This window comes from Danaus plexippus, chromosome 11, assembly GCF_018135715.1.
Source record: "Danaus plexippus chromosome 11, MEX_DaPlex, whole genome shotgun sequence".
NCBI lineage: Eukaryota > Metazoa > Arthropoda > Insecta > Lepidoptera > Nymphalidae > Danaus > Danaus plexippus.
Genome location: NC_083544.1, coordinates 7,323,050 through 7,335,890, shown reverse-complemented (window position 1 = coordinate 7,335,890; position 12,841 = coordinate 7,323,050). Strand labels below are relative to the sequence as shown.

General features: G+C 28.4%; 1 protein-coding gene across 1 annotated transcript in view; it reads right to left on the bottom strand.

Annotated features, from left to right (window-relative positions):
- LOC116765491 (protein qui-1) overlaps positions 1-625 on the bottom strand; it is a 52,592-nt gene extending 51,967 nt beyond the window's left edge. The window contains exon 1 of the mRNA XM_032654944.2: positions 426-625. The gene's annotated coding sequence lies outside the window, so the exon portion shown is untranslated. The remainder of the gene's footprint in view (positions 1-425) is intronic.
- Between the last annotated feature and the right edge of the window lie 12,216 nt (positions 626-12,841).

Genomic DNA, 12,841 nt, shown 5'->3' with positions numbered 1-12,841 from the left:
TGTTCTGAATTATCAATATTGATTTAAATGACAACATACGAATTGTTGAAGCGGTTGATGATTTTGACCTATTCTTAATGATTGTTGTATCTTATAATATAGCTACTGTAAGTCATTTAAATGGTTACGAGAGCAAGAAATTATACATAGCTGAAACAATATAGAACTTCATACATTATATGAAATATATTATCAACACTAGTCAAAACGACATTATTTTATTATAAGAAGTATTTGCCATTGATCGTAATAATTGTATTAATAATGAATATTATTTCTTGATAACCTAAATTCTTCTGCCTATATTTTTTATTAAATAATATTGCATTAAATTTCCAAATCTTAAATTTTTATCTTAGAAAAGTTGAATATTATATCAAAAATAATACATTAATGATTTCTATTTTTATTATACTTATTCTTACCTAAGAAGAAACTATTAAGTAAAAAGTCTTTTCACAACACAGAACACAAAATATCCTTTGTTCCACCAACACTTAAATGAACAAATTACTCAATTACAGTTATCAATACACTTCTTTTAATTCATATCCAGTATATTTAAATTACGTGATACGTTACACGCCGCTCGTTACGCGTTCTTGCTTCGCGAGCGTCCGAAGTAGACTGCGGCAAGGAGCGGGACGCTTCGATACTAACTCCCGCCCGCCCAAGGTGGATCAACACGCTACCCGTCATTGCTTTCTTACTATCTCTATGTTTTTAACGATCCAAATTCTGTTATAATATCAGAGACAACATTTGTAATGAATTGATGAATTTTTTAATGTCTGGTTTAATAGGAAATGTATTTTCACTATCGTATTTAAACAAAGAAAATTTCAAACAGCGATATTGTTTTATACTATTACACTACATAATAGAATTTTTTTTTATAGCTTTAATATTTCATGTAATAATTATATAACATGTCATAAAAACATGATGTATAAATGCTCACATAGGTCAACATTAGTCGGTTGAAACAATATAATGGTCAGTTATTACGTGTTTACTGAATATGTGATTAAAAGTAATTAGTAAACAAAAGATTAACTCTTTATTTCATATACATAAATCATATTAAAAAAATTGAATTAATGGGGCTCATTTAAATGTTGTTCTCCGCTGATTTCTTTTATGTGAAGGAGATATTGCGTATCGATTTTTTTATCAAAACGTATTGTAATCCTCTTTTATTTTTTATAACAGTATAAGCTAGAATTAAATATATTTTTCAGTTGATTCGTACTAATATTTGAGCCGAGGATAATTTAAAGATTCTTTTCATTAAAATAATGTGGTATACAGATCTTGTGAGTGGTACTTAATTACAAATAAATAAAATTAAAGTATGTATTCCCTACATATCAAGACGATGAATTGGGCCAACAGGCAACTGTGGTCTCAAATATTTTGGTCCCTTTTAGGAATTCCCAAAAAATTTTTTTTTTATGTACAAGTTGGCAAATGAGCAGACGGCCCACTTGATGGGCAGCAGTCACCGTCGCCCGCGGACATAAACAACACAAGCGTTACGGATGCATTGCCAACCTTAGTTGTTGAGGAAAAGGGAGAGGTGGGAATAAGGAAATGCCAGGAAAGGGTGGGAACAGGGAAATGGCAGCCGGCTCGCTCACACATAGGACGAAACGTAGTCATTAGTGACTACTTCAAGCCGTTCTTCTATGAGAAAGTGGTACTTCCCACCGGTCGAGCCAGCCCATGTTTGAGCAGTAACTATTTGACCACATCTAGAGCTCTATCGCATATGTTAACCAAATTAAGGCTTGTGTATTTGTTTTTAAAAGAAAAAGAGTTTGAAAAATTAGTGCCGCAGTTAGCGAATTGATTGAATCACACCAACAAACAGCATTGAGGAAATTTGGAATTTTATTGATACACTGTAATGAAAAATGGATACATATCCGATTTACTTACAATTCTTTGTAACCCTAGTACAACTGATAAGACTCTGTTCCAAGACAAAGTTGGTTCATAAAAGTTATTGGAGACTGTTTGTTAACTATTGATATACATTATAGACTGCAATTTCTTTAAATCTAGGAAAATGATAATGACAAATCAATATGTGAAGTATTGTACCAAGTTTTTAGAATCCAATGGCGCTTCTTGAAAAACCTAGACCGCATACTTTAACTAAAAGACTATAACTTTTTTTGAGTTTTCTAAATACTTTTTTGGATGCAATATTTTTGTTTACCCTATTGTATACTTGTGATTAGTTTCATAGTCGTTTTTAGCCAGGGAATCGATGTACTAAGACTATGAAAAATAGTAAAAGCTCATACATACTGAGAATTCAAATTCGATTGATTTAAAACATAACATAAAAAAAATAAATTTACTTTTACCTTTAATACGCTAGTTTTATATGAAAAATCTAACTTACTATTATTGGAATAGGATAAAAACATACAATTGTGAATAATGTAGGAAAGACAAACCTTTGCAAAGCCAAGTCAATTGATCGTTTGTTTGTAAATGATTAATGTGTACACATTCATCAACGTCAATATAAAATGAGTTTTATTCATTGTCAACATATTTTTTATTATCATTGATGTCTCGTTAGTATCTATACCTCAAAATCGAAATAAAACTCACCTATTGCTTTAATATGAGATATTCTCCAACCATGAAACAAATTAAAATATGTTAAGATTGATGCCTTGTTTTAAATATACTTTTATATTGCAATAGACAACAGTTATGATCGATTTTTTTTTAGTATATTTTGTTCGGTATCAATCGGTTGGTAAAGGAGTTGAAATAACCTGTTATTAACTCTTAGTTTTTTTTTATAATATTAAAAAAATTTCCTCTTGCGGTCAAAAAACACATTTGCCTTCACAGATACGAGGAATGATTCTATTCAAATATTTTTGTATTTATCTCCCAAACATGTTTGGCAATATTTCTTCAATATTTTAAATATATTTATTCGTTTGTTTCATATGAGCTAAAAATATCTAATAATCTAAGTTATTACAGACTCTTTTGTTTAGGAAATAGCATGATATTGTGAGTAATAATGATAGTTTTTGGGAAAAGGCTTTGTTAAATGTAAGTAAAGAAACCGAACTGATTTAGCTTGTGTGGTCTTTGAAATACTCATAAATATATACATTCGCAACAAAAACAAAATTAGATACGGTTAACTTCTTGAATTTCTTTATATTAAACTTAAAAAAAAAGATTCAACACATTTATAAATTGTTGACTCATATTGCTGTGCTAAAAAGAGTTTTGAACCGCTGGCCACTTTACAAAAAGTAATGAATGGTTGGCGCATTCTCAACATCGCAGCTAATGGTGCAAACAATCAACCATTATTTATCAAGGGTTCCTCAACCGGACGTTAATTGCAATTCCTTAGCATAAAGAAACATTATCGAGGATAAATTTTGACTTCCCTTCCAATGTCCTCTGAATTATTTATGGAGTAAACCTCTTAGCTTTGTTTCCCGCGGAAGCCTGGATTTTTGGATTATACAATTTTATTTATTGATTTTACAATAAATAAACCGGTTTATGGTAATTCTTATAAAATTTTGAGTTTCTTTTTCTTAAAATATTATTGATAACGGTAAAAGAAGTAACAGTAAAAAAGGCCACATTTTTAAAATGTATTTTACTTGTATACGCTTATTTCTCTTTTACTAAAACTTATATATATTATTTTGTCTCACTGAATTGTAAAGAAAATTATTCCCACGCTATGCCATTTTTAGAAAATATTAGATAGTGTAAATAACGTAACAAAAAGTTGTGTAAATATAATATCTGAAATGGTATAAGCAACTAGTTTTTTCTTAATATAGAGCCGATTAAGGTAAGTTATCAATTGTGCAATGACATTCGTTATAGGACTAACAAGGCGACGCATGAGTTAGGTCCAATCAGTACTGACGTAGTCCCTAGTATTTTGTAATAAGATTGACTGTTGTTGACAAATCGTTGATTTTTAACTAAATGTCACAGAACCGGTTTTAAGTTATTGTAGGTATTTAAAACGTTCTGTTTGAACTTTAAATAATAAGAAACATTTACATGTTTATTCGTTTATTATTTTATGGAATAAGTAATTTAAAATTTTAATGAACTTCAAATATTCTACATAATTACATCTTCTATATTCTTACATTCATACAAAATATAATTTGTTATTTTTTTTTTGCTACCATCCCAATGATTTTATTATATATTTTAAAACACTTTATATCTTAAGAAGTTAAAAGTTATTGAACATCCTTTTAGTAATTGTAATATTTAGTAAGTCGATAAAATGTATTATATAAAATATAATAGATAGTTATCCCAAACCGAAAGGTCTTCTTTGATCGCTATCAATGAAATATCACGAATAAGGCTTTATACAGACAACTTTAATGCTTAATCGCACATAAATCTTAAATAGTTTTTTCAGACAAACATAAACAATTTTACTGTTGATCTAAAGTGATCTTAAACAATAATTTACTACTTCAAAAAGTAATGAAACTACATATCCGTCTTCGTTGTCGAATTTTCTTCATCTTTACAGAATTTTCAATTGCCATTAACTTACAGAAGAATGCCATAGCAACTTCACAGCCATAGATTATTATAGTAGCATTTACATTCGGCTCAGTATCCATCAATTCATATAAAAAATATAAGCTCAGTTGGCTTATTCAGATACCTCAGGTGATCCCTAGAATCATATGCTTAGAAATTAGGTATTTATTAATTTGAAAGATAATGTCCTCTTCTGAGCCATATCCGGTAGTATCTTCAATAAAACAAACCATCTTAACCGCTGTTTTCACCACCGAATCTAACTTGTGATTATCTCTTCAATCGTTTCTTGTGGATACTTACTATAATGTTATGATAAATATATAATTTTATTGTAATCAAATATAATATTCTCTATGTATTTTGTTCTCTGAATTATAATATCTTTATGATGGACGATTCACTTATTACTTGTAATCCAACTCGTTATTTTAAATCACTAACGGATTTACAAATATTCAAATAATGAGGTCGCTCTTTTAAAAAAGAGAACTATCTTAGTTCAGTTTAATCATCATCACAACATCAGCTTAGGTGATGACCACTACGACTCCCGATTCCATATAGATCTCACAACTACGATGAGGTCTTCAGTCCATCTCGCGTGTGGCTCACCCAGGCGGCGCTTTGAAGTATGTGGTCACTACTTGAGACCTTTTAGACCCTATTGAGAGTATATTTAATCTAGCCTACCGTCACTTTACTTTACAACTAGTAAACTACATATATCTTTGTTATAATTTCTTGAATAATAGTTTTATAAAATGAGACAAGGTAAATTATATATTTTCTTATAAATACTTTTATTAAAAAATGTTTGAATTTATCAAGTACGTCATTATTTTTTGAAAATATTATCAAAGAAAACGTCACCTACAAGAATCTTTAACAACATACATATTCATATTGAAACACCTTCCCAGTTATCTTTCGTTATTATTCTCAGAATTTGGAAAAAAAGGAGAACAAAAACGAAATTTTGATTATTTTAAATATAGAGTTATTAATTTGTAAAAATTTTATTTACGTTTGAAAGAATTGCTTTTAAATTTTTTACGAAAAAATTTATGTACAAAAAAAGAAAAGTTCATTATGACACGATGTTAGTCTAAAACTAAGTCTGGATTACATAAATTTTCTTATCTAGCACACCATTTAGTTATTTATGAAATGGAAAATCTCGTGTTGATGACGAAGGAAACACACATTCATGCCCATAATGAAGAATTCTTTGTACCCGTTGCGTCGTTTGCATAGAGATATATTACTGACGACTGTCACAACATCATGAATTATAAATATGTAGTAGTTAAATTTATTCGAAAAGTAATTAGTTACCATATATAACGAATTATTCCGCCCTTGTTATTAGAAGCGAAATGTATTAAAGCCTTGTAACTTAAAATTTGAATAAAAAAAAAATACTTTTTTCAGAGTTATTGCTATTTCATTTTCAACTTACTTAAAGTTTGCATAGTATCATATTATTTTCAATTTCAACAAAGCAATTACTTCAAACTAACAATAAAATTTACTGTAAGTTTCTAAGGTTTTATTAAAGTTTAATTGTAGTGAATTGAATAGGTAATGAATATTGTTGAAAAATATAACATCCTGACAGAAATGAAGAAAAACTGGTACCTACGATTTCTGCTGATAGAATTGTTCGCACAATGGAACTTAGTTTGAATATCAAAGGCTGTGTCGTACAAAAGCTTGAGTTCTGAAAGTAATTAGTGGCAAAGCAAACACAATAGAATTCAGGCAGTCCAAAATCATCTTAATATATTATAAAGTATTCACACAGCTTCTATAACTGATAGCAGAGACCCAATTATTCTTGTGTTTTTCTAACTTGTGATCTATAACAATATACTTGTATAAATTTAAAAACTATATACATTATAAAACTATGAATAAAGAAATGAATGAAATTTAATTTTAAACTCTTTTCATTGAAGACACTGAGATAACATTCACACTTGGAAGCAAAATCTTTTTCATCCTTTGCATCTTGTGAAACATGAAAAAATATTATTATACTAAGTGTTGAAAGAAACAAGTGTCCCATTTCTGGTTTTAATTCACACTCGTATTTCTAGGACTATCACATGATACGACCGATCAATAACATGAAAACGGAGAACTTTATAAGATTTTCAAGTATACTTCCTTTCGGATCGATGCACCAGAGTATCTGTTGAGAATTTACATTTTATTAGATTCCTGTAATATTAAAGTACTAAACCTAAAAATCGTTTAATATATTGACCTGGATAACCATAGTTGAAGATTATGAAATATAAATTTGTCTCCAACCTCCCAATAAATTTTTAAATATATTTTTTCAAGAAAAAAAGACATCTCAATATTTATTACTTACATTAGTGTAGACTAGAAACTAGAATAACGTAAGTGTGGTTCTAAATTTACAGGCCAATAGCAAGTATAATAATAAAATATAAAATGTAAAAACTGTATAATTTTATATTAATATTGGGAAAGTTTTATTACGTTTAATGACCATCTATTGAAACTGACAGAAAAAATCCTAATCTTATCATTTTACATCTTTGTTATCAGAGCGTTATGTGGTGTTAATACAAACATTTACCGAATCATGATTTGTCATTGAAAATATGTAGAAACATGACATAAACCTTCAAACGTCTAATGAAGGAATTTTATGAAAAAATTAATGTAAGCTTTCTGCAGCAATACTCTCAAGCATTATGACGTCTCCGTCTCGTGTTCAAAATGTAAACAAATAGAATGCAATTAATTGTCTTTAATGTTGTGAATTCTTTATTTTATGTACCCGTGTATTTTTCACTCCAAGGAAGGTCTACTTGTAACTCCTGTGATGCTTTCTATATTTATAGTAATAGGAATCAACTGGGAAATTTGCTCAAAGAATGCATTGGAATTATTATAGTACGTCTTTTTTAAGTTTTCCTTATTTTTTCATCGTTATGAAGTACATAATTGTATAACATAAATTATCGAAACATAGTTTTGGTTTTAATAATCATTAATTAAAAATATTTAAACCATTTTATTACGAGGATTTGTTTCTTTTTTTAATTTGTGATATTATATAAAAATTACATTGTTCGCAAAAAGAATATATAGATTTCTCTTCGAGGAAACATTGTTCAGATAGCTGCACGTGATCTTGTAATTGTACTATTACGGAGCTTGAACTTTGTCATTTTGTACGCGGAGTGTGTAAATATGTGAGCAAAAGAGAGAAATCAAACAAAGGACAGTTTTATTACTTAAATAAAACATCGCTTTTCAAATATATACGTATAAATAAAATGGCTATTCCGTTTTAAATGTTTAAAATTAAAGTTGTTCTATTTTTAGATTTTAACAAGAAAACGTTGAGCGCTCAATAAAAAGTATATTTTTAATTTGTATTCATTATCATTATTGGGTACAATGTAGTACTCTAAATTTAATGTAGACATACTAATGTTAAATATTTATATATGTACTACTTCCTTTAAGAAATTATTATAAAAAATGTAATGTTAAATCCCTATACAATCTATCTTCCAGGAATCATTGAATACATCCAAAATAATTTCGATTTGCAAACGATCGTTGCTACTAGGAATGTTTTATATTAATTGAACAATGGAATATTTGATTCCTGTAATTTCTGAAAGCTCTTGACCGTATTTAAACTATAACATTGTTTAGACAACAACGACAATTCCGGTGAATTATATTCATCGGTTTTTCTAGTATTTACTGTGAATAATATTTACTGCAAAATTTAAATCATTTTTATAACTACTCTATATATAAATTGCATTCTATTTTCGATTAAAGCTCCTGTTAACCTTTTTTCAATATGAACCCCAGAGATTTCTATAAAGTAAATTTTAAAACATTCAGATCACAATATGTTATTAAAACTAACAAAGTAACTGATATATTAATATATAACTTTAGAAAAAGTATAAACTTACAAAGCATAATACTAGATTCTGTATAAAAATATATATTTTAACGACATGCTAAATAAATAATAATATTTCTAAGGTAGTACAGCAACGGCTCTATTTTTCGTTTTATTAAATTTTGAACTCTATTTTAGTGATTTATTTATTAAACTGATATTTATACGCTAGATTATGTATATGTGATTATGTATGCTTAGTATAACGAAACTGAAGCTATGGTGTTGTATCCAACAGACGTAGGCATTGTTACAAGGGTATGTACATTTCAATATTGTTAAGTGGCTTTCACTTGTTATATTCGTGAACAGGTGTCATTTGCTTTTCAGTTTCTAGTTGACATTATACGTCTGTGTTCATTCTGTACATTAGATTGATAATGTTCTATACTATTTACATTGAGTCATAATTTTATTGCATGCTTAACAAAAATATGGTTGTTTTGGATATTTCAACTTCTTTCCTTCTTTCTTCCTTCTTTTTTAATCCGACTGGTTGACAGAAGTAATAATAAAATCTTATAGTAATAATACTTGGTTTGTCGTCTAAATCAATCCTGTTATAAGAGTTATATATGATGCAAATAATACCGATTAAATGTAAGTTTGAAACAAATTATGGGCAAGTAATCATTATTGTCCACAGACTTCTTGACAATCATCAACCCAACTAATGTAATTCTTATTTTGCCAGACTTAATTATACAAGTTTTTGAACACGATGTAATGGTCTTGGGACATTTTAATTTTTATATTAACCCCTTTAGAAGACTCATCTACATATCAATTCTGCGCCTTAATGTATTCCACTGGCTGACATCACTTTAAGCATATATTTAATATTAATAACAGTAAACTGGGCTGGAATTTCACCTATTATAATTTAATAAACCATATTTTCTTCAAGTAAAATCTTTGTTAGCACAAGTTTGAAGTGTGTAAAATTTTATGTATAATTTTCAATGCTCATCAAATTAATAAACGTGTTTATATCGATGATCAATTCGGAAGGTACCTTACATCAAATCGAAATACAGGTCTACTGAAATTGGACGACAGGAACATCAAGAGTTATTCGTCTTACTTTTATATTAAGTATCCGATCAATGATAAGTCAAACAATTTTATCAAAGAACTATAAGATATTTTTTTTATATTTAATTATTAAATGCAGGAAGTTCTTCAATTATATGTAATTAATAATTCGTTTAATAAGGCCCATGGGATTTGTTCCTTTTCTCATTTAGAAAATGGTTTAAATTTATTGCAAGAATTTTTAGACGTCGCAAATTTTCGCGTCCCAATTTATCACCAGGTATAAGACATTTTACCTTCTAAGCATTAACGCTTATAGAGCAGGGTTGAGACATTTTAAAAATGTACCAAAGTAATTTAACGCGAGTTGCTTCCTATTCAATGCTGTGTTTGTCAATTATTAAAAGCATCGAAGTTCACATTATTGCTAATTACTAGATAGTCTTAGTAAAACATATGCCGATCATACTTACTCACATACATTACTCACATACATTACATACATACTTTAGCAAATGGTTTTAACAGAACATTTACTCAATATACCTAATAGATGGAATCGTCTATATCATTTAAAATTCTGTGTTATAAAGCTTTAAAAATCTTTATATTAGTTTATTTACCTCAGTAAGTTTCATAGAAATAAATTATTCAGCTTTGTGATGTGAGTTTAACATTTCATAGTTTAAATTATAATTAATAATGTGAGTGTCTGTCTCGTCTGCCCGTGATCACGGTTGCTGAAAGGTAACCGAAACGTCGGGAGTATGTAGTTTTTTACAAAATTAAATCACGCGTAGTTTATCCGCAAAATATTAGTTTCATTTAAATGAATAAAACTCGCGAAAATCTTAGATCTCATTAAGTATGCTTTCGATTGTTTAACCCAAATTAAATTAAATTAACATTTAGAAAAAAAAAATCCAGATGAATCAATGTTTATTTTTGATATTCTGAAATGAAAGTAAAAATACAATAAAATACATGACCTCTAAGGAAAGTCATATTTATTGTCTTATCTTTCTTGTTCGAAATTATTATTTGCTTTTTCCAGTTAAACATTAATTTTAATGTTTTGCTTAGAAGAGATTGATTAGCATTAGAACGAACGTTTCAGAAGATATCTTCTCTTACTAAAAGTGACATTCTGTTGAGGTCCAGATCCTTGAAAATTCATAAAAAAAAAGAGATTTTTTTCTTCCAGCATTACATTTATAAATTTAGAGTCATGGTTTGGCTTTTGAAGAAAATGATGAATTTATCAGGATTTATCACTAATACTACTCATTATAGTATACTCGAGCAACTAGGTTTGTAAAAGTTTTTATTAGTTTTTTTTAAAATTCCAATTCTAATTAAAAATATAACTTATACTCGAAAATTGCAATAACAGTTCAAATAAAATAACTATAATATATAAAATTATTAGAAAAGTTTTTCCATATTTTTTGTATCCATGGTCTGAAAAAATGTAAATGAAGATGAAATTGGATTACTCATCGCTGTGTCAAAATATATTTTTCCTCCTTAATATATATTTATAACAAAAGACTGAAGCGAATGCCTGGTTACTTAAGCGAAATAAGCTTGTTAGCAATATAACTTTATAAATGTTTACCTTTAATGCCGTGAAACATTATAAATTACCAGTGAAAACGGCTCTTTATATTTATGAAAAAGTTGAAAATATTTCTACAATATTTTTTTTACATTTCAATAGTATCAACTAAGGCGACGGCCTTCTTTATAGAAGTTAGTCACCATCGCCCATGGAAATCTGCAGCATAAGGGTTGTTGCAGATGGGTTGCCAACCTTTATTTTTGAGAAAGGAGGAAAGGGTGGGAATAGGTAGATTGGCAGGAAAGGGTGGGAACTACTTCAAGCCAACATTCTGCGATAGGGTGGTACTTCCCTGGTCAAGCCAGCCAATGTCCGAGATATAATAATCTGACCACAGCTAGGCCACTCTACCACCTCAAAAAATATATATAATTCTTACGAAGTAACAGTAGCCACAAGTAGATTTTTCCTTCTACTAAGAAACATTACAACAACGGCAGTTACGTCTTATCACAAAGTCTTAACCATAGTAAATTAAAGTTGTATTTCAGATACCCATAAAAAAAACTTATTTTGGTTATTAAAAATTACGGTGATAAAAATGTTTGCGCCCAAATTTATACAAACATTTTTAGCTATTGGTGCAATTTATAAAGAAGAAACGCTCGCAAAAAAACGTGTATTTGTTTATAATTTTTTACCACTTTCTTGTAAGTGTAAATTTTGATAATCACTTCTAGTGCCTTGATCACATAAATTAAATAACTATAGCATATAATTTTGGTACCAAAACGTTAGTCCTTTCGTAAAAAGTAATCCTCAAAAAACTCCTTAACTGAAATTAAATGTATAATTGTTGTTATTGCAATTGAATTAATAACATTATTATTTTTTAAGTTAAAATCTTTAACATCGATGCGAAGTCTTTATAACAACAAAACTAATTTGCAATTAATTTAATAAGATAATATTATTCCTCATAGTGTTAAATAGCAAATATAAAATATTATTCTAGATTTTTTTTTCCAACGCTAATAGATGACAGCAATTTACTCCCACGGCTGTGAATGATGAATTGGCATTTCAGTGTTATTTATGATAGAATAACCCAAAAATCGAAGTACCTGTTATTAAAATATGAAAAATTTTGCATGTTTGTATAATATTTGCTACTGATTTTCGCACGGTTATAAAGTTTTCATTTTCTTTATTCGTATATATTCGCATTGTTTGGATGGCCGTCTAGCATCATTAACTTGACATTCTCTATTAGAAGAGTAACGGCTGAGACAAAGCTTGCCTCGACTACATGAATAGTCCATTTATTTTATCCAATATGTCACACTTGTTGCTATAATTCTGGAAATATATGAAACTACTACATTGATAAGGTTTCGTGTTTTAAAATGAAGTATAATTTAAATATACAAAATAACAATTAAGTTTTTACTATACATAAAATCTTTTCGATTCAACGAATAGTGCATATGTACTTCATAAAATTTTATATCCAAAGATTGTTCCTAATTATAGAGCCTTCCATTTAATATTATAGAGACAAATCTATGAGAGACAGATCTGTCTGTATATGTATCTCAATATTATTTTAATTAAATGTATTGCACATTTCTGGATTCATAATTTTGCACGTCGATTAGTTTAAAGGCTTGTATTTTTTTATCGGTAAGAATTTG